Here is a 19,916-nt window from a genome sequence, read left to right as displayed (position 1 = left end):
TACTTCCTCCTTAAACTTTAATACTCTGTGGCAATAAGAGTAGCATTCCGGACAGTTGTTCCTGTCTCTGTGCTTTTTATTAAAGCTCTAGAGAAATTTTAAGTTGTTAAAGTCTGCTATCACAACAGCATGAATGCTGCTACTGACAGCCAGTGTGGGCTTGTCCTACTTAGTCTTAGCTATATGAGAGAAGGAAAAGGAGCAGACTGTAATGAAACTGTAAAACTTCAGGTCCTCAACATGAAAGGAAAGGAGATTAAAGTGAAATAAGAGATGTGAGTCGTCAAATTGACATGCACCACTGGATTTACCAGTCAGGAAGGGTAGGGTTTTCTCTGAGAAAACCTGGGGTATTTTTGGCTATCACTGTCAAGAGTTGTCAGAAGAGTTGGGCTGAGCAAAATGAGACAAAAAGGAAGACTAGTACAGAAGGGAAGTTTAAAAAAACACCATATCTGCTTAATTGCAGCCTACTTAGATATTCATTAACTGCTATTATGAGTCAGTCTTTCTAAGTTTCAGATTTCCATTTTGAAAGGTGTAAGATATGGAGCAAAAAGCCCTGTTTTTTAGCTACTTCTTAATATGGCTTTACATTTTGTATAATATATTTCTGCCTCTCATTTAAATAGTATAATACAGTCCTAAGTGCTTGAGAAAAACTGACTGGGGAAATATCACTGGTGTTTGTCCAGGCAGACTCAGTGCTACAGTTGAAGTTGCCCTAAGATGGACTCTCTGATCATGCTTTTAAATAAGCAACTATTCATTCATTAGCAACTCTATTAGAAAATATTAGAGCTAGAATTGTATAGACTGGAAAAAAAAATCTGAATTTAGTTTTTGATTGAGAAAATGCTTTTCTCCCTCACTGTTCCAATAGCTGATTCTGGAAATTCTGCTCATTTTTTGCTGGTTTTCCATACTTGAATAAACAAATAAATAAAGGCCTATCCTGGATAATCCAGATGGGTTTAAATTCCAGATAGCACTTTAGCCTTTCCTTGCACATTGTATTGGAAGCTTTCCCCATGAAATAAGGAAAATACCATTTTAGTAGCTTCCTTGGGATAAAGATCTTTCTTCAATCTTCTTTTCTTCAAATGCAGTTGCTCTGGACAGCTGTTGATACGTCTTTTGCAAAACATGCTTAAGAAGCTAGCACAGAGTTCAGTAAAGATTGACACTGTAAAGTCCTTGGGATAAAACACAATGATTTTTATGCTTAAAAAAAAAAAAAGAAATTCTTGGTAACAGAAGTCTCCCTTTATTGAAGGGAAGGAGACTGAGTCTTTATTTCATGGAGTCCTGTGCACATGAAGCAGAGCAGGTCTGTTGATTTACCACAGATGTGGAGGTCTGGAGAAAAACTTCTGGTTTGGATCCTCAAATGTAGCACATGTAGCATCTGTCAGAATCCTCAGTTGGTTCAGACCAACACTGGCTGTGATCTTATGGTTCTACAAAATGCAGGAGTCATGATCCTTCATGTGAAAATAGTTACAAGCCATGTACCTTTTAAAATATTTCTCTTTAACACCAGTGTCTCTTTGGTTTCTTATTTGCTATTAATAGGTTCTCTCATAGTATTTTCAGCTTCACCATCCTCAGAGATGATGCAGGACTCTCCCCTGCAGGTGAATAGGCAGCTGTTGTCTTGTTAGGGAACAGCATGTGCCTGAAGCAATCCAAGCCAGCAGAACACCTTTCTGCTTTTCTTTCTTCTGCTTCATGGAAGCCCTTGATCCTGGCAGAGACTTGTAGTTCTGATCAGACATTCTCAAAGCTTTTGTGCCTCGGTGAGCATGAAATGTCTTGGACATTGGTGCATACTGAACAAACTCAATTTATGACTGTATGAACTTCTCTCTCAGTTGATAAAATACTTTCTTTCTTTCCTCAGCTGCAGTGTTGGCCTAACTACTATTTTGACTTAAGAGGCGTATGGAAATAGTACTGTGAATGTATAGGTAGCTATGACATGATGGTCCCCATCCAGTTACCTGCATATGAGTAATTTTCTTCCTAAATTTTTTCCTATTGGTAGGCAATGCTTTCTGTATATTATCTTGTGGAAGGTACCAGTAGCTTAAAAAACTGGTGGGAACTGTATTTCAAGCCACAGTAAAGGATATACTAAGGGTTTGAAGGCAGGTCACTGAACAGAAATGACTGACTGGAGACCTGGAGTAATCTGTATTGTTTCTTATACTTTTTAACTCTTGTACACATTTACAAAAGAGGAAATTTAAAATAAACCAAGAATGATACAAACTCTCGTGTCTCTAAACTGCAGCCACCTCTGAAATTGAGCATAAACTAAATGCCATTCCTCGTGGCAGAACTCAAGGTTGTTTTGTGCTTTTCATTAAGTTAGTAGGTTATCCAGCAGGCAGTGCTAGTGGTAGGTAGAAGTATTGGCACCCCTGAGAAGACAGGAGCAGAATAAATATTTGTCGTGAAATGTTTAGTGTTTGATGACAGTAATTCCTCTGTATTTAAAGTTGGTGAAAATGAGTCTCATTTTTATTGTGGATTTCAGAAAATAATGTAGCGAGCAAGAAAAACAGCTTTTGGCTTATTTCTAGAACAGCCTGGGGGTGATGAAGACATGGATCAGCACAGAGCCCTGGAGTTCTCTTTTCCTTCTCACCACTGGGAACATTCATTTTCTCACAACTCTTGTCCAGAGTGTATGCCTAGGAGCAGAGGTGATCACAGCTGTGCATTGCTGCAGATACATGTCAGAAAGTAACATACATGACAACGGAGGGAGGAGGAATAAAAAAAAAACCCAAAAAATAAGGTATGCTGTCCCTGACTATTCTGCATGTGTGTATATATGTGTACATATTTTGGTTTAATTGTTTTTCAGGCTTGAAGTCCACAATTTGGCTGCAATTACATGTAAGAACTATAGCTGCTGGCAAATACTTATTTGCCAAAAGAAGCATTTATTTTAAATTAAGTCAGTCTAAACAGGTGTTGACAGGCTGATATCACCAAAAAGAATGTATGTCCAATTACTTTTCATGGAAGTGTTATCTATTTGAGCAAAGTAAGTCTGGATATGTTTCATACAAAAAAAACAACCTCTTGAATGATGCAAGAAGCATATTAGTGGAAAACTATAAAGAGATGAGGTGTGTTTTTCTGTAGTAATTCAAGATGTCTCATTTGGATATTCAAGGAGCCTGTTTGTTTGAGAGTTTAATCCTGTGTGGTAGAAGTCAAAGGAAGCTTTTCTTATTTGTTACAGTTGGGATCAAGCTTAACCATGTGTCAGTGCCTCTGCACATAATCCCACATCAGCAGAGGGATAAATATTGATTTTTGTTTTTTTTTTTTTTTTGGACTAGGACAGTTTGTAGTGGCTACTTGTAGGAAGATCAGATACTGTTTCTGAGGTTAAGCTGAGCTTCTGCAGGAGGAGAAAAACTTGGATATGTTGCTGTCCCTTTGACTCCAGCATCCTGAATACATCCTGTGCTTCTCCCAAAAATCTGAGCAGGGAAGACCTGATACGTCTGTCCATATTTTCAGATCCCCTAATGCTCTTAGTTGAGTGCCTGCATTACATATATATAAGTAAACTACAGGAGTTGTGTGGTATTATCAATAAACATTCTTTCTATCAGCAAAGCTCTGAGAGGACCTGAGCTCTTTGCAAGAAGAGAAAACAATAAAAATAAACTATTTAATTAGGTCTTCTGTAATAACAGCCAAAGCTGTTTTTCTGAGGTTTTTATCTAGGTAGCACTTCTAGTAAATTCTATTGGCAAAAGCCACCCTCTTTTCATAGTCTATACATGGTGGTGAGTTCTGCTGGATTTGACTGGATTGTATCGGGCAGTGTGGGAAACCAGCCCAGTACAAGGAATGCAGCCAGTGCTATGGAATATTGAGCTCAAACATACTCTGGAGTTGCCTTTAGTCAGCATGTAGCCTGCTTCTGCTAGAGGAGAAGGGATTAAGAACTGAGAAATATAAGGAAAGCAATAAAGACTAAGGATTTTCCCACTCGCTGCGCAGTTTCTGAACTCGTGCAGAAAACTGGAGAGTTTAGTAGATAATTTCAGCCTTGAGTAAACCCAACAGTAAAGACTGGTATGAGAAAGATCCTGCCTTTTGTGTTTTGATGTGTATTTCAGTGGTGTGTTGAAAAAGTTTTGCCTCCTTTGATATAAAGAACCTCCAGTCTGCTGTTTCTTTCCTTAAATTCTTCCTTTCCTCTTCAGGAGTCAGTAACAGCCCTGTGCAGAGTCAAGGGGGAAGGTGCTGTTTGCTAAAGCTCAGGAGCTGTCAAGAGCTAAATACTGCTGTGTTAAGTGTCTGTTAATGCTGAGCAAGTAGTTTGGTGGGGCTTTTTTTTTTTTTTTAAATAGCTGAGAGCAGCAGAGGAGTGATAATTTTCTGTTCTCTATTGGAGAGACGCTTGAGAAAGAATTTAGGTTGTGACAAGGACCCTTCCAGTAGCCTGTAACAGGACAGAAAGACAAGCTGATACACCCAAAACATCAGGTTGTGATTGTCAAATAGTAGTTCACATAGCACTGCTTCTCTAGGCAGCAGTTTCTTTTTAGTGATAATTTTTGGTTTTCAGGGTATTTCAGCTTAATGAGATGATAAAAGGGAACAACACAAAACAAGTAACTGTAGACACACTTTATTTCAAATTCAGGGAAAAAAAACCTAAGTTATTTTCTGTCAAACGGTGATGAGAGAAGAAAATGGAGGGAACCAAAAAAAAAGTCTCACTGTTCTTTATTTCCATATCCTTGTACAGGCATTCCTGTTCTATGTAGCAACTGAATGTGGTACAGGACAGCACCTGTACAGACAGATGAAGAATGGGTACAGTGTCCTTGCTTTGAAAATGTTTTCTCATTAGGTGCACACAATTTAATAAAAAATTAAATCAATCCCTACCCAAGAAAGCTAATCTTGAAAATAAATACTTCACTGTCACTAAACTGAAAGCAGTAATGCTTGGGTAGAAACAATAGGAACTACTTCTTCCACTTGGCTACTTTGCCAGTTGGGGTATTTTTTGTTTGGTTGTTGGTTTTTTTTATTTTTTCAATTTTTTATCCAAGAACAACTTGGACATGAATAGTCTCTTGATCACAAATTACTGGATGCTTAAGCAACCTATTGGAAAAAAATTAACCTTTCACCAATGATGCATATTTTATTCAACAGTAAAGCTTTTTCTGGATTTCTGGATTTCTCTTGGATTTGTGGCTTGCTCTTAATTTTCCTGATTCTGTCTATCATCTACACATAGTCTTTTGATTCAACATTGTGAAATTGGTTATGTAGTAATACCTGGTCTCTTATGTGAGTTACAAATAAGCAGTTTAATGTTGAACATCTGATCTTTTTTTATTGCTTCTATAGTTACCATAGTGTGCTCTGATCTTGTTTGATAAGCATAATTCATTGGTTTGAATCAAAGTGCTACTGTCATTATTATGATTTAACTGTTGTTTACAGAGATTTGTCAAGCTGATACTGGTGTTAAACAGATAAAGATTGTTTAGCCCTAGTATCTCTTTGGTGTTGAATGTGGGTTTTTTGTTCTTTGTTTCAGTCTGGTTAATTGCCAACCTTTGATAATCCTCTCATTGACTTGTGAACCAGGTTATAGTAAAATCTGAATAATGAAGAATAAATTGCTTGAAGATCCCCAGATTTTGAATCCCAGGCTTAAGTTCTCTCTTCTAATGCTTAAATCATTGTATCCAGGAATCAGATTTATTGTAGAATAGATTTATTGTATATTAATCAGCCCTTGATTATCATAATAGGGCTATAAACTTGGTTAGGTTCTTATTGTATGATTCATTATTTTATCAGACTGGATAACCTATTAAAACTAAATAATGAAGTTAAAGATGCCCATTTGAACAGGGAAAAAGCTGTTACAACAAAGGTGGTATCACTTTTCTTGTCTTAGCTAGAGGGAAGGTAAGACAAGGTGTCATAAAGGTGAAATCCCACAAGGGAGCTTGACCAGAATGAGGTTCTTTGGTTCTTTTTTGCTCTTTTTCTCCCTTGTGACAAGGGAAACCAAAATTATTTAATGGGGAAAAATGTATTTAAAATACAGGCTTTTTTCCTATCCTCTTATTTTTAATAGTAACTGTAAAAGTCAGTACTGTTCATGTGACATGGGACTGTGATATTTCATTACTGTTGCATGCATACAGGTTAGAAATTTAGTCACTAGAGCTGTAACAACCCTGCATAGGACAGGCTTTCTTTGCTGTTCTTTAGAAGACTATTTTAGAAATACCATCCTCTTCCATGCTCCACTGACCCAGTTGTACTACACACACTGTACCTTCTTGGCTTCTTCTGCCATGCCATGTACCTGCAGTGCTTCTAAATGGTCACGTTTTGTCTCTTAAATGTGCCATGGATGGTGATGAGATGTGTGGCAGATGCTCCAGGGAGACAGAATGCATATGTCTGTCTTCTGGCATTCAGTCCTTCAGACTTCTCATCCTTATGATCTTATTTTAAAAATATCTGGTGGTGAGATACCCTTGCTGGTAATAATTTTTCAGGGAGTTCTTCCTTCATTTTGAGTTTTATTCATCAGGAGGAGTGACTCATGGTAGCCTTGACATGTCTGCCAATACTGGCACATTCTGAGAAGGATCTGCAGTGCCATGTGCTGTGTTCTTGTGCTGTTACTTGAATGAGAGATAGTCTATGTTTTTTTATTTTATACTTCCTCAATGTTTTTTCTTCCTGTAGACTTGCAAAAATATTTTTGCTGTATTTTGCTTCTAGTGGAAATGTAAGCATTTATACTTAAGCATCTGCAGCAGAAGTCTGCTCTTCTTTAATATCTAATGTATAGTGATAGAGTTTGGTTTTTGAGCCCTCTGAAGGCTCTGAATGAAGAGTGAAGGCTTCAAATTTGGATGCCTGTGTTAGGTGGCAGTAATGTTCCCTAAAGAGATTTGTGTGTGTGGTTAATAGTGCATGCATCCATGGCAGAAACCTGGATGAGGGCCACGTAGCCTCATTCCCAGACCTGTAGTTTGTCCAGACTCTGAAGGAGAGGATCCATGGGATATGGCATTGATCTTTGTAGCCCTTTGTTTCCACAGGCAGACTTTCAGCCCTTTTCTGTGCCATCCATTAATTTAATAGCAGGTGTGATCTTACATTCTTCAATGAATCAGTGTTGAAAACTTCCATTCCATCCATCTAGCATGGGAAACCAGTTAATATTGTTCAACAATATTTCATTTAATGGGGCCAGATTTCTTCTCAATGTGTTTGATAACACTGTTCATGTAGGAGTTACATGTTCACACAGGGAAAAGTAGTCTCCAGCCTCCCTATTCACACTTCTAATTCATTGTGACTTCCTGAACCAGTCTCTGGACCAGTAAGTCAGTCTTTCAGCCATGTTCAGGAATTGCTTTGCTGCTAATTAAATAATGATGTAGGAATTTTAGCACAGTTGCAATTAGTTTATTAAATTTTTTAAAAATAATATTAAATAAAGTAAAAAAACATCTGAAATTTATTTTTCATTTGCTACGATTGAATATGTGAACTGAGTATGTTCATCTTCAATAGCTAAAGATTGATCAGAATTTTGAGCATTCATGACTGAAGGCTGATTGAGATCTTTAAACAACTCAGTGATGAAAACTTACGTCTTTGTACAAAGTTGTGTCATAGAGAAGGTAGTACCTTTTATTAGACATTTAACTTAAGGTGTGCTGACAAGATAAGAGAAGGAAACTTTCTTGGCAGGAATAACCATAACTACTCTTTTAATAGTTCATAGTGTTGGGGTTTTTTGTTTTTTCGGTTGGTTGGGGTTTTTGTTTTTTAAGGATGAATAAAATAACTTCTGTGAGCAAATAGATGAAAATACTCCCTAATAATTTTCTGTGTATATTTTGAGAATTAGGCACATGATTTCATTAGGCAGTTCTGAGAATTCCAGAGCTGTCCAGCTGTCCAGTCTTTGTTTCAATCTCTTGATCTCAGATCTGTTGTGAATTTCAGTTCTAGTGTCAGTTAATGCATTGAAAAGGAGGGGGAAGTATTGTAATTTCAGTGACTGGGGTTTATTTCAATGACATGTTCCTTTGTATTTCTACTGTGAGGATAATAATGAAAGCCCACAACTATTTTTTTACTAACTATATATCTCTTAGTGTCTTCTCACCTTGAACTCTTTATGTGTTTCTCAGTCTTTTCAGCTTCTGTCACCTTTGTCTGTCACAAATTCCAGACCCTCTGTATATGCCAGGAGGGTTATTTAGAAATGGGATCTTTTGCTTCTCCTAACAGTTCTATAAATAGAGATATATGAAGCAAGTGTGTGGCTAACACTGGGTGCTTGTAGGTCTATGCTTTTTGTCATCAGGGCATATACCTCTGTGATACTCTGTAATGCCTAACTTGTTGCTGCCAAGAGTGCTCTGTTACTGATGTACAGCTGTAAGCATGTACTCACTGAAATGTCCTAAATCAGGTATCTTGAGGGATATTCGAAGTGATCCTATTTCTCACCTGTAAGCATTGCAAATCTGCTGTAGGTTTCAGAGCAGAAGGTTCATGCCTCTGTGCGTTAGCGATTCTGTTCTCTGCCAGATTTTACTGCAGAATTAACTCCAAAACATCTGTAGAAAAAAAAATCTTGCTTGTTGTATAAAAAATGTGTTGCTAATTGCATGGGTGGCATTTCTCAGTCTGCTCGGGAGTGCCAGGAAACATATTGTATTATTTTTAAAGGCTCTGAAGGCTGATAACAATCTGTCTGAAACTGTAAAATAATAATCTGATGTAATGACAGGAGAAGTAAACTTTCCAGCTCACTTGATAAGGAAGTGTGTTCTTGTTAAGCAGATATTTCCAGAGTCAAGAAGTAATAAAAGCAAATGGTTGGCAAGTATTGTTGCTATTTTCAGTGTAATTTAATAATAAGAACTTAAAATACCAAATTAATTGGGAAACAGCTAACATCTTGTGGGTCCCAGTCTCGCAAGTCAGAAGGAGGAGGTAACCAGCCTGGTTTCTTCCCCCACCCCTGTTATGTCATGGATTTAAGTGTATGTGCTCCAAACAATGGAGGATTCAGCAGTGAAAAAGCTGATAATTTTGTCTGTATAAACATTAGGAAGGGAATCAGCAGCTCACAGGAAACCCAGTTTTTAAAGTATAGTATCTACAATTACTCAAAACCAGCTTAAAAATAGAAGTTATTTCCCCTTATTTCCATTGCAAGTTAATTCTCGAGGTGTTTGTAACTCATGTATGTCCTCTTTACCTTTTCATCTGGCCTGTGTGGCCTTGTTTATTTTAAGCTTCCATTTACACCTAGAGTTAAGATTTTCCTAGACCTTCGAGGAAGAAGTTTTCTGTGAATATTGTCTGTTAAATTACTTTGTCCAAATGGAGTAATAAAAAGAGGTTTTTCATTAGGAACTCCTCCAGGTGCTGCAGAGCTACCATCAAAGTGTCATTAAGGGTTGTTGCTCATGTAGCAGCCTTAAAAGATGGATAGAGGAGTTTTTCTTGTTAGAGATAATTGACTGTGTATTCACTCACTTTACTAGACCAAGTTTCTGAAAAACTTTCTATTGATCTATAAGCATAAATATTTCATTACATTTGTATGCAAGATCAACTTAGTGTTCTCTGTCCATTTATATCTAGTCTCTAATGATCTTGCAGACTGATATTAGCAGTTATAGAAACACTGAAAATTGTGCTTACCATTTATATTCAAGATCAGTTGTAATTTAATGTGCTTTGTTCTAAATGACATTTATTAGAAAGAATCCAGCTTGCATTTCTGTAGCTTAAGTTGTGATACATAGCGTGTCTTTAACAGGTTTTCTCCAGTTTCTGTTTTCTGAAGTGATAGTTTAAAGTGGATGCTTCATTATATTAAAGAAAAAAAGACATGGAATAGAAATAAAGTAATTTTATAAAGGTGATATATCATGGGTTCATAGACCCATGAAGTCTGATTAGATACCTCGTTCCATGATTTGTTTTGTCATATATATGTATATTCTTCTTAGCTTCAGGATGTCTGTGGTCTTCCAAGGAACTTCCTGCAATCAATGAGCTGTAGAAATGTGGACAGGCTGAAGGAAAAATTGTGATGGATGAAGAAAACATCAAAATAATTCAGGTAGATGTACCTATAGAAAGTGTTGCACAGGAAACAATATCCAAAGTTAAGGATTCATCACATTTTCATTTAAACTCATTTTGTCCACTGAATCATAGGAATTTTGTGTCTTGATTGCTCCTTAGAAAACAGCTCTTTTCTACCGACGCTTGGAAGGCAAGAGATGGGAGGAGTAAATAAGGACATGAGTGGGGTTTTGAGGCCGCTGAGAAAGCCTGAAAGAGGTTGGGGATCTTGGCAAGCAGACACAATGGATTTATGCAGTTAATGTCTATAATACCTTAAGGTAGTAAGTGACTGAAGCAGTTGTTAATACCTTACTCACTAGATTATTTAAAAACTGTAGACAGATCACACTAACTGTGACAGTGACCTTTTTGCCTGTTGTACCAACAGCAGGATGTCTTAGAGGTCATGGAATACTTATAGTAGATGATATTTACATGTTTTCAAGATTTTGTCAAAAAAACTCTTAAGAATCATGAGTAGGCCTAAGATATTCCATGTCTTTACACAAGATGGTAATGAAGTTCCTCTTGTTCAAATTATTTAACCTCTGTGTAACTGGTACATTTATGAAATGGGAATTACAGGGCTCTATGAGATGCAGTCTGCATGCATATAGTTGCTGCTACTGTTGCAGTAGTGAAAGAAAGCAAAAGGCTGCACTGTAAAGAAGCCCTGCTGAGAATAAGCAACCTGGAAGCTTGTTCAGTGTCATCCTACATGGGGAGATAAAAATTTCTCCCTCTCTTTAAAACTGCATTTTGAGAGCAAAAAATACATAGCCAAGATGAAACAACTCTGCTTTCAATAAGTGAATGAACTGGAACTAAATGAACAAGTGAATGAACTTGAACTGGAACTAAACTAGTAAAATGGACTTTCTTTATACCTGAACACTGATTATTTTAGCCCTATTTTTAATTTTAATGTCCTCCAAAGTGGGGGTTTTTTGGCTAACAAGTTTTGGGGTTTTTTTGGAGTGGTGATAAACCCAGTGCCATTACCATGTATATACATATGTTCAGGACACATTTATATGTATATATATGTATATATAAAATAATATATCTATCATAAAAATAAAAAGGCAGTCTTGGAAAAAAATTAAAATATAGTGTTCTTAAATTGTCAAATACTTAATTAATGAAATATCCTTCATAAAAAAAATCCAAGTTTAAGAATTTGAATATATATATAAAGTGTTCTCAAATGGTTTGTAGTCATTACTGTCAGCAAGCACACTTGTGTAGTAAAAATTTACTATTATACAGAAGCTGCACCTTTAAACTATTTGTCCTTCAGTTCAGTTACCACACTGGTGTTATTTTAGTGTATGTGTGCTTCTTAGAAGTATAATTTGTCATATCACTTTAATGATTATAAATAATGTGGCATATTTGAACTGTAAACTGATTTTATCTCAATGTCATTGACAGTGAAACAGAAAACAAAACCAAAACTTGCAACCCAAATATTGTTTCAATGAAATAAAATGGAGTTTCAGTGCCTTGACATTAATAGAAATATATAGTTTCTGTCATTTAGTGGATATTATGCCAAGATGGCTCATTTGTGTATGTTCTGTAAGTCTCTTGAGATGTTACAGTATTTAAGTAACAGTGTATGGATATTGCTGTTTGGCTCTGGCTACCAGTAGCCAGGTTAAAGCAAATGCTGGAGTCAAACTCTTACTGGTCACCTAAGTATACCTCAAACCTTGTGAACATGGTAGTGACAATCAGGCTCATATCCACAATTACTATAAACTTAGCATGAGAGAGTGAAAACAGAAAGAAATGATTTTTAATTTCCTCTAATGTTTGTATCAGCACAAGGTTGCTATTTTCATAGTATTTTGTTACAAACTTGAAAATTGGTAATGATGCAAATAGTACCTCACCATTTATTTTTGGATTACAAAAAATTGGTACCCACTCGATTTGTTTTCTTAGATACAATTAAGTAAATCACAGTGCTCTTCCACTGTCCATCTCTCTCTCTGTTAGCTAAGTCTTCAATTTTAGTATGTACCTGCAGTGTTCAGTGCTCTTTATAAGGTCATGTGGACTCAAATCAGCTTCACATATATTTTAGTAGCATACATTTTGTAGATCTGGGTTTTCTTCCCTGCCTCCCAACTGTAAGAGCTTCAACCACTGTAATTCAAACCATGCTGTGGAATCCTCATTCCATTACTATTGCAGCATGCTTTCTTTTGACAGAATTTCAACCTGATCTGTATTATTAGGATTACAATTTCTTTGCTTGAAGAGCACAGGTTATTATGCCCATTTGGAATACAAAATTTTTTGTTGCTGTCTTTGAATTTAGTAAGTTTACAAACTTCCTTTGATATGAATACTTAATGGGAGACAGACCCTTATACTTGCATCTTTCCTCCATATATGGAAAAGGGAAGGGAGAACCCAGTTTGCCTTCTTGCTTTTCTTCTTTTATTACTTAACTGCAAAACCCCATTTGCTGCTTAATTTCTGCCTGTTTTATCCTAAGAGGGTTTTTTGTTATAAATTCCTCTTTAACTTACAGTAGATTTGTGTTTATCTTTTAATGTATGTGCAAGGTGAGAGCGTGGAACGTATTTTCAGCAAATTTACCATAGATCCATGACACCACTTTGTGCCCTTCAACCCTCGTAAAGCATGAAGTATTTCTCTAAGAACAGAGGATGGGAGGGGCAAACAATGAGAGTTCATTTTATGCAGGCCTTAAAACAGTCCTGGACAAAACCTGTGGTTTTTGCCTGTCATGGTCTGAATGCCACAAGCTAGTAGCTCATTGCTTTTGCATCAAAAGCTTTCCTATGGAACACTTGGGAACTTTTTCAAATGTTTTAATTTCTGTTGTCATTAGCTGCAAACATGTTTCAAAGGTAAGGTGAGATTCTTTTGGGGGTTTCAACATCATTGCAAGCTGAACGCTCTGGCAGAGAACTAGAATGCTAACTGATCTAGTTTTGTTCCCTAACCATTAAACCTCACTTGCTTAGGATATGAAAATGTGTGCCTGCAAAACTGTCTTCACAGGTCAGCAGGTGTAGTTCTACAGGTGGGCTGTGTTGGTACAAAATTTATTATGACATTTTATTTACCTCTGGTGCTTCCTTAAATATTTAGCGTTTCCTATCTGACACTGTGTCCATCTGTAGTAGCTGATTTCAGATGAGAATTCTCAATGGTTTTTGATAAGAAGGCTTCTTTTGAACAGGAACTCCTGTATCTGGGTTTTTTTGTTTGTTTGTTTCAATTTTAATTTTATTTTTTTTCCACTTCTACTCTGCGTATTCTGCCTAGTTCTTGGTCTCACATGTTTCTGGTTTGGTCATAGGAAGTGGAGAAAAGCAATGCTCAGTTCTAGAGATGGATTCCTTAATCTAGCTCCTTGTCAACTCCAGTGTTGTGGGAAGAGTGGAAGTGAAAGGTCTCTTTGGTGTGGGGGAGGCAGTTTTAAGTGAGGCAGTGCACACCCGTGTGCCTACTGAAGTCTCTGGAACCAGGTTACAAGAGAAGCAGCTGTCGGCTGAAGTACACTTTGCTGTGATGCCCTGGGCAAACATGAGCTATCGAAATAGAAGGCACGTGAAAAGCGGTAACTTAGAATAACACGGCCTCTTTGCAGAGGGCAGTGCCAAGCATGGTTGTTTCCAGAGCGAGGATGGAAGGAAAGGAATCAACTGCCTGTCTCCCGCTCCGGTGGGACCATCCCGGGGCGCAGGAGCGCTGGTGTTGCCGGGGCGGACCCCCCTGCCCGGGCCGTGGGCTGCCGCCCCGGCACTTCCGCCGTCGCTTTCTCCGTCTGGGGACATCGTGGCCGAGCTTGCCGAAGGGGCAGGCGAGGGAGGAAGGCGTCGGCCCTGCGGGGCCACCCCCGACCGTGGCGCTGCCCGTGGGCTCGGCTCTGCTCGGCGCGGCGGGGCCGCTGCCGCGGGGGCGGGCCTGGGGCGGAGCGCGGCTCTCGGGCCGCTGCGGGCGGCCGAGGGGAGGGCCCTGCGGCCGGTGACTTCATGGGAAGGAGGCGGCGGCGGGAGGTGGGTCTCGTTTTCCGTCTCCCGGTGCCGTCTGCAGGGCGGGCGAGAGGCGGCCGCTCCGCCGGGCAGAGCGGGCGGGGGGACAGCGGTGACGGAAAGCGGCAGCTGGGGGGGACGGCGGCGGCGGCGGCTGGGTTGGCTCCCCTCCTTTCCCCCGCCCCCTCCCCGGCCGGAGGAAGATGGAGCTCGGTTAGTAAGGGCTTGCGGGAGGAGCAGCGGCAGCAGGTAAGAGCCGCTTCTCTCTCCTCCTCCTGCCCCCTGGCAGGAGCGGAGCGGGGCAGGGCAGTGTGGCGGGGGGCCGGTGTCGTTGGGCTGCAGGTGGCACAGGTGGGCCCGGTCCGCAGCCGTGTCCTTGCCTGCGGGCTGCCCGCTCCGCCCCGGCTGCAGAAGTTCCCGCTGTGCGGAGCTGCGGACAGGCGGAGGGCAACGCTGTCGGCCGTGGCCGGTAAGGGCATAGCCGGGCGTTTAGAAGCACCCCGTGGCTCGGGTTTTTATGGTGGGGTTGTGAGCAGGTTTCCTGGCCTTGCCCCCTCCGCGTCTCCCCCAGTTCACTGATCAGCTCCGGGAGGGCTTCTGCATTGCAGACTCTCGCCCTGAGATTCGCTCCTCCATTCGCGGCTTTATCTGATAAAAGGAGCCTGCTCCCTGGCCGGGTGGTCCGGTGCTGGTCGGCCAGGAGGCCGATTTGGGCAGGTGGTAGCTACCGCTATGGTTTCTCGACCCTGTCGGGACATTTGGGCATTTGACCTGATTCTAATAAATATTAGATATGCATATGGCTCTGAAAGAGCTACAAAAGAGAGTCTGTCAGGATCTGTGTGAATAATGGTTATTTGGAGTTCACAGGATGCAATGTATTGCAGTGTGATATAATGTGCATATAAAACATAATGCAGTGAGGCACACGACCTTACATAATCTAAATTTAAAAAGCTCACTACCCCTACGCTTACCCAGGAGACTGTAGGAATATGTCTGTTCTAAGCTGCTTTTTGGAGGTTTCCTAGGTATCTGTCCGACAAAGATGCAGAGCCCTTTTTGAGCCAGTGCAGAAAATAAATGGATAAATTGTTGACTACTTTTGCTGTAGTTCTGGCAACAGTTAAGTTCCTCAGGACTGGTCAGTGTCACACACACTCATGGCTACTTGAGCATGCATAGTTCCATACTGCAAGAAGGAAAGGTCTCTCCCTTATAGTGCACCTTTAAATTCACCAACTACAATGATGTCATTTTAACAAAAACTCTTCAGGCTTCTCTCCATAGGCCTAAGTAGTGCTGTAGTTTATAGCATACAGATATCAGTTTAATGTAAACAGATAGAAATGTGGCACACTTTTCATTTGACCTTCAGCATCTCAGAGAAGTACTTGAAACAGATGATGAAGGAAAGTATTTTGCCATGGACTGGTTTAAAATATGTTACTGGATGAAGCATGTAACTCAGTCACATCTAGGATGACACACAATCAGTGTTCTGAGCTCTGTAGCCAAAGGAAACTGATGTCTGATAAGTTTGGCCCACATTTTTTATTAACTCAGTTCTTAAGGATGACATTGATTTTAAAAAAGGTTGCTATGGCACAGATTTAAAGCAAAATATATTAAGCTTCAGAAATTGAAAATGCTGTTGGTAGGAAGTGTGTTGCTTTGTTATTTATAATCTGTTAATAAAATATGTGAATGTTGGCTTTTGAGACTGAATCTGGTTATATTTTCTTCTGTTGCTGTGAGTGGACTAAATGGTCTCCCATCTCTATGGATGAAGGCCTGATTTTGCCCAGGTGTGCACCTGCTGCTAGAGCAGGGGGAGCGTTTCCTCATCTGAATCTGGAATGTGGCTAAATGTGGATGCCTACCTTCCTCTGGTATACTTCTGTCACAAGCTGTAACATTGATTGTGGTGTGGAGCATTGAACCAAAGAGAGCTGTGTATGCCCACACAGCAGAAATGATGGTGTGACATGGAATAGAAATAGTGTTTTTGTGGATCTTGCTCTTTTGTGATACTACCTGTTTATAGTTTATAGTTTATAGTTTACAAGAAGCTCAGTCATCTTCAGTACAGCTTAAATCACCTATAATACAGTAAGTGTTAAGAGCATGTGGATGGGTAGGGATCAGGTATAATAGACCAATAATTTGTTATATATGTAGTGCAAAAATAACTGATTTATTATAATGTATCTATTGTTGAAAAAGTTGGCTTTTAGCAAATAGGGTCTAGAAGAATTTGCTCTTGGTTTACCTATACAAATTCAAATATAGATGATGATGGCTGGATGTTACAGATGCCAAGTAAGTGTGGAATGAGCAGGTGCGATAGTACTGAGTCCTTTTTATAGTAAGCCTACTTCTGCATCTTTCTTTGACTCTGGCACATCTCCCTTATAGTCAAGTTGGCAGATTCAGCAAAAAAGCCAGGGGCTGAATAGACTTTCAGTGAGCAGGATGCCAGGTGAGGAGTTGTGTAGAGCTGTACACATGCAAGCATATGAACCTTGACTCAGATCATACAGAGGCAACCATTGCCATAGTTGTCTTTAATGTTACTTAATAAAAATTTAGGGAATCCATTTTAATTAGTGCAACTTCTGTGTAGAACATCTAATTTTAATTTTAAGATGTATGTTTTAAACCTAATCACTATGGTATCCTCACATCATTCAGAGTCTTTTAAGAGCTTATTGGTATCATGTCTGTGTTTGGGGAAGAATGGTATTTTAAAAGTTTTAAAATTTACTTTTTAGACATATAAATGTGTATATAATATTGTTGTCAGGTATTGTTATTTAGTTTGTTATTGCCATTAGACATAGTAACCTCTATAGCCTCAATGGGAGAAGAAAAATACTGTCAAGGTATTCCCATGGAGTAATGTATTGGAGAGAAAGTTGGAGTTGAAAGGTGGAGAGGACTAAGGGAACTAGTAGAATATTTGTCCCCAGAAAACCTAGATGTCAGATCTTGGTGTTTAATTACATCTCCATCTGTTTATGATGTTTTGGGGACTGCAGAGTATATTAAAATCTGAATCTTCTTTCAACTTGTATTTTATAAAATACCTTGGGGCTCATATTACACAAAAATTAAACGAACTTTTAATTAAGAAAATGGCAAGCCCCTAAAATACCAAATGCAACTGTTATTAAATTGAGGACTGAAAGAAGCAGAGAAAGAATTTTTTGTTGTTGTTGTTGAAGATTTTGTAGTCTACCAGTTAATTTATAATTGATGTGAACTGCATAGCCACGCAAATACATTCATAGATACTTGGACCAAAGCACAGAGCTAAATGGTACGTGGACCTTCTGAATAAATTAATCAGTGTTGCTCTAAACACTGGGACATCACCCAGGCTGCTTAGATGGTCTGAACATTCTTCAGCATAGTCTTATGCAAGAGTAGAAGTTTACCAGTTCAAGTGCCATAGGAATGTTGCATAGGTGTTACACTGCATCTTTCCCTATTGCTTTATTTTTGGTTTCCTAAGATGAAGCATGACACAAAACTGAGGAAGTCAAGTTTCCTCAGATGAGGTGGCAGAGCTGTCATCAGATCCTTGATACTAACTAATTGCTTTTATTTCAAAGGCAGATTATTTGGTGTATGCATTGCATACAGCTATTTCACTATCAGATATTTTCTAGTTGCTTTATTTGGCTGTCCTTCCCCAACTACTGACCCAAGGGAGTAAAACTATAAATCTAGCAAGCATTGAGATACTGGAGATATGGAAGACTTGATTTACAGTTCTGTTTTTATACTGTTCTCCTACCACAACTGCTCTGTTTTGAGTTTTTTCATTTTTAAGTAGTTTGAAGAGATAAAGCTAAATGTCACTTATTTCAAGTGTCATTCTTGGTTTACTTGAGATTTTTGTTCTTCCTCTATTTGAGGTCAATGCTGTCTATTTTAGGATACAATTGTACTAGTGATTTATAGTCATAGTGCTTTGCTGTAGTGTTTTACTGTAGAATATTATTGACATTATCTGTATGTCTTACTTAAAATCTCTTGGATGTACAGGTTGCAGAACTTGAGGCTTGAAATGGAGAAATTGTTGAACTTGCTATTTAGTTTTTATTAAAAGGATTTATAAATTAATATTTTAGAGTCAGCTTTTTGAAATACCATTTAAATTGAAAAAATAAAATAGAAATCCTGGGACAAGAGTATGAATTTGCTCTAAGATAGTTGAAAATGTAATTTCTTATGTAATTTCTAGAAGAAATGGAGGATTGCTGTTGCTGAAAGGATTTTTGAATGCTTCCAGGTTTCTTCAAAATGAGCATATCTGCAAATATGACATGATACACTTAGTAAAATCAGTATGTTTTGCAATGTATTTTGGTACTTTCATCAGTCATGGCACAGAGTTATGCTCTCTGATCATGATTTCAATCTCATGTGATGTTTCAGTACCATTTAACCTGTACAGAGAACAAAGCATGGGTTTTTATAATGCAAGGGTACAGTAGCCATTTTTATCTGCCAGTGTTTCACAGTTACTCAGTGCTTTTTGGTCAGTTTTTTTTCTCTTGCATGTTGTCTTAGGATCTGCTGAGTAATCATATACATTGACTAGTTAGTCAAAGAAGTGGAAAAAACCATGTAGAAATCAAGCAAGCTGTGAAAGAATTTTTATTCTTGTTTTTGTCACAATGGTTATATTTCCACTATTGCTTTCACAATTAGTATAAGGAACACTTAGAGATGCTTAATTAATAGCACTTCCCTAATCCTGCTGATGCTATAAGTAACCTCTGTCATTTGGAAATTTATGAAGTTGTTAATGCTGCAAATGTCCAGGAGATGTAATAATATTTCTAAGCTGTTGCTGTGATGTTATCAGAGATGTGTACAAATGCCTGTGATTAAAATGGGTAGCTGCCATGGTGATAGTACCATAGAAACTGGTAAAAAAATCATGGCTTGTTAGGAAATCTGAATGAAAAACTTATTCATAATTTTTCTATTTTTTATGTTTTAGTGACTTAGCAGAAATGACACTTGGCTGATGTTATATTCCTGACTGAAAAAATTATAAAACAAATTCTTTAGCTCTGTGTTACAAATCAGACAAAGATAAGGTTATGGTATTGGTACTGTTAAAACATTAAATGCATCAGTGACTGACAATTCAGTCGTTCTGCAAACTACTTCTCATCTTAAGAACAAAGGCATTCAAGGAGAGGCCTTTCTTACAGCACTGATCTTTGTTAAGTCACTTTACTCTCTCCACTGTAATTGCTTTCTAAATAGTGCATTAAGTATAATTTTCTTCAACAATGCTCTTCCAGCAAAGAAGGGCTGACTGTCCCATAGGCAGTGTCTACACAGACACTCAAAGCACATGACAGAACTTGAATTTGAAAGTGTGACTTTGTAAAGGATTTTGTCTGTCTCAAAGTACTCAAAATGTGAATACAAGAATGCCAACTATATATTCAGTAATATTTTTACTTGATTAGCTTTTTCCTTCTCTTTTGAGATATATTGCAACAAGAAACAAAGTGTGAAACTGTCCCAGACTTGGATTGTTCTGTCTCTGGGTTGGAATGAGTGATTTCTCTATTACTGGTAAGTGGCTCTGTCAGGTACTTGTTCCCTATTGGGAACTTCTAAGCAAGGACATGGTGGGTGTGATCCCAGGTATATCTGTCTAGGTATGTACTCATTAAA

General features: G+C 38.5%; 1 protein-coding gene across 8 annotated transcripts in view; it reads left to right on the top strand.

Moving 5' to 3' along the window:
* OTUD7A (OTU deubiquitinase 7A) overlaps nucleotides 1–19,916 on the top strand; it is a 140,231-nt gene that overhangs the window by 22,124 nt on the left and 98,191 nt on the right. For 7 of the 8 annotated variants that reach the window (XM_030456743.1, XM_030456742.1, XM_030456740.1 and 4 more), the window contains exon 1: nucleotides 14,261–14,456. The exons of the other annotated variant lie outside the window; for it this stretch is intronic. The gene's annotated coding sequence lies outside the window, so the exon portion shown is untranslated. Of the gene's footprint in view, nucleotides 1–14,260; nucleotides 14,457–19,916 lie in introns of those variants that run through there. 8 annotated transcript variants of the gene reach the window in all.

Source organism: Calypte anna, chromosome 10 (genome assembly GCF_003957555.1).
Source record: "Calypte anna isolate BGI_N300 chromosome 10, bCalAnn1_v1.p, whole genome shotgun sequence".
NCBI classification, from domain to species: Eukaryota; Metazoa; Chordata; class Aves; order Apodiformes; family Trochilidae; genus Calypte; species Calypte anna.
This window is presented reverse-complemented; position numbering and strand designations above follow the sequence as displayed.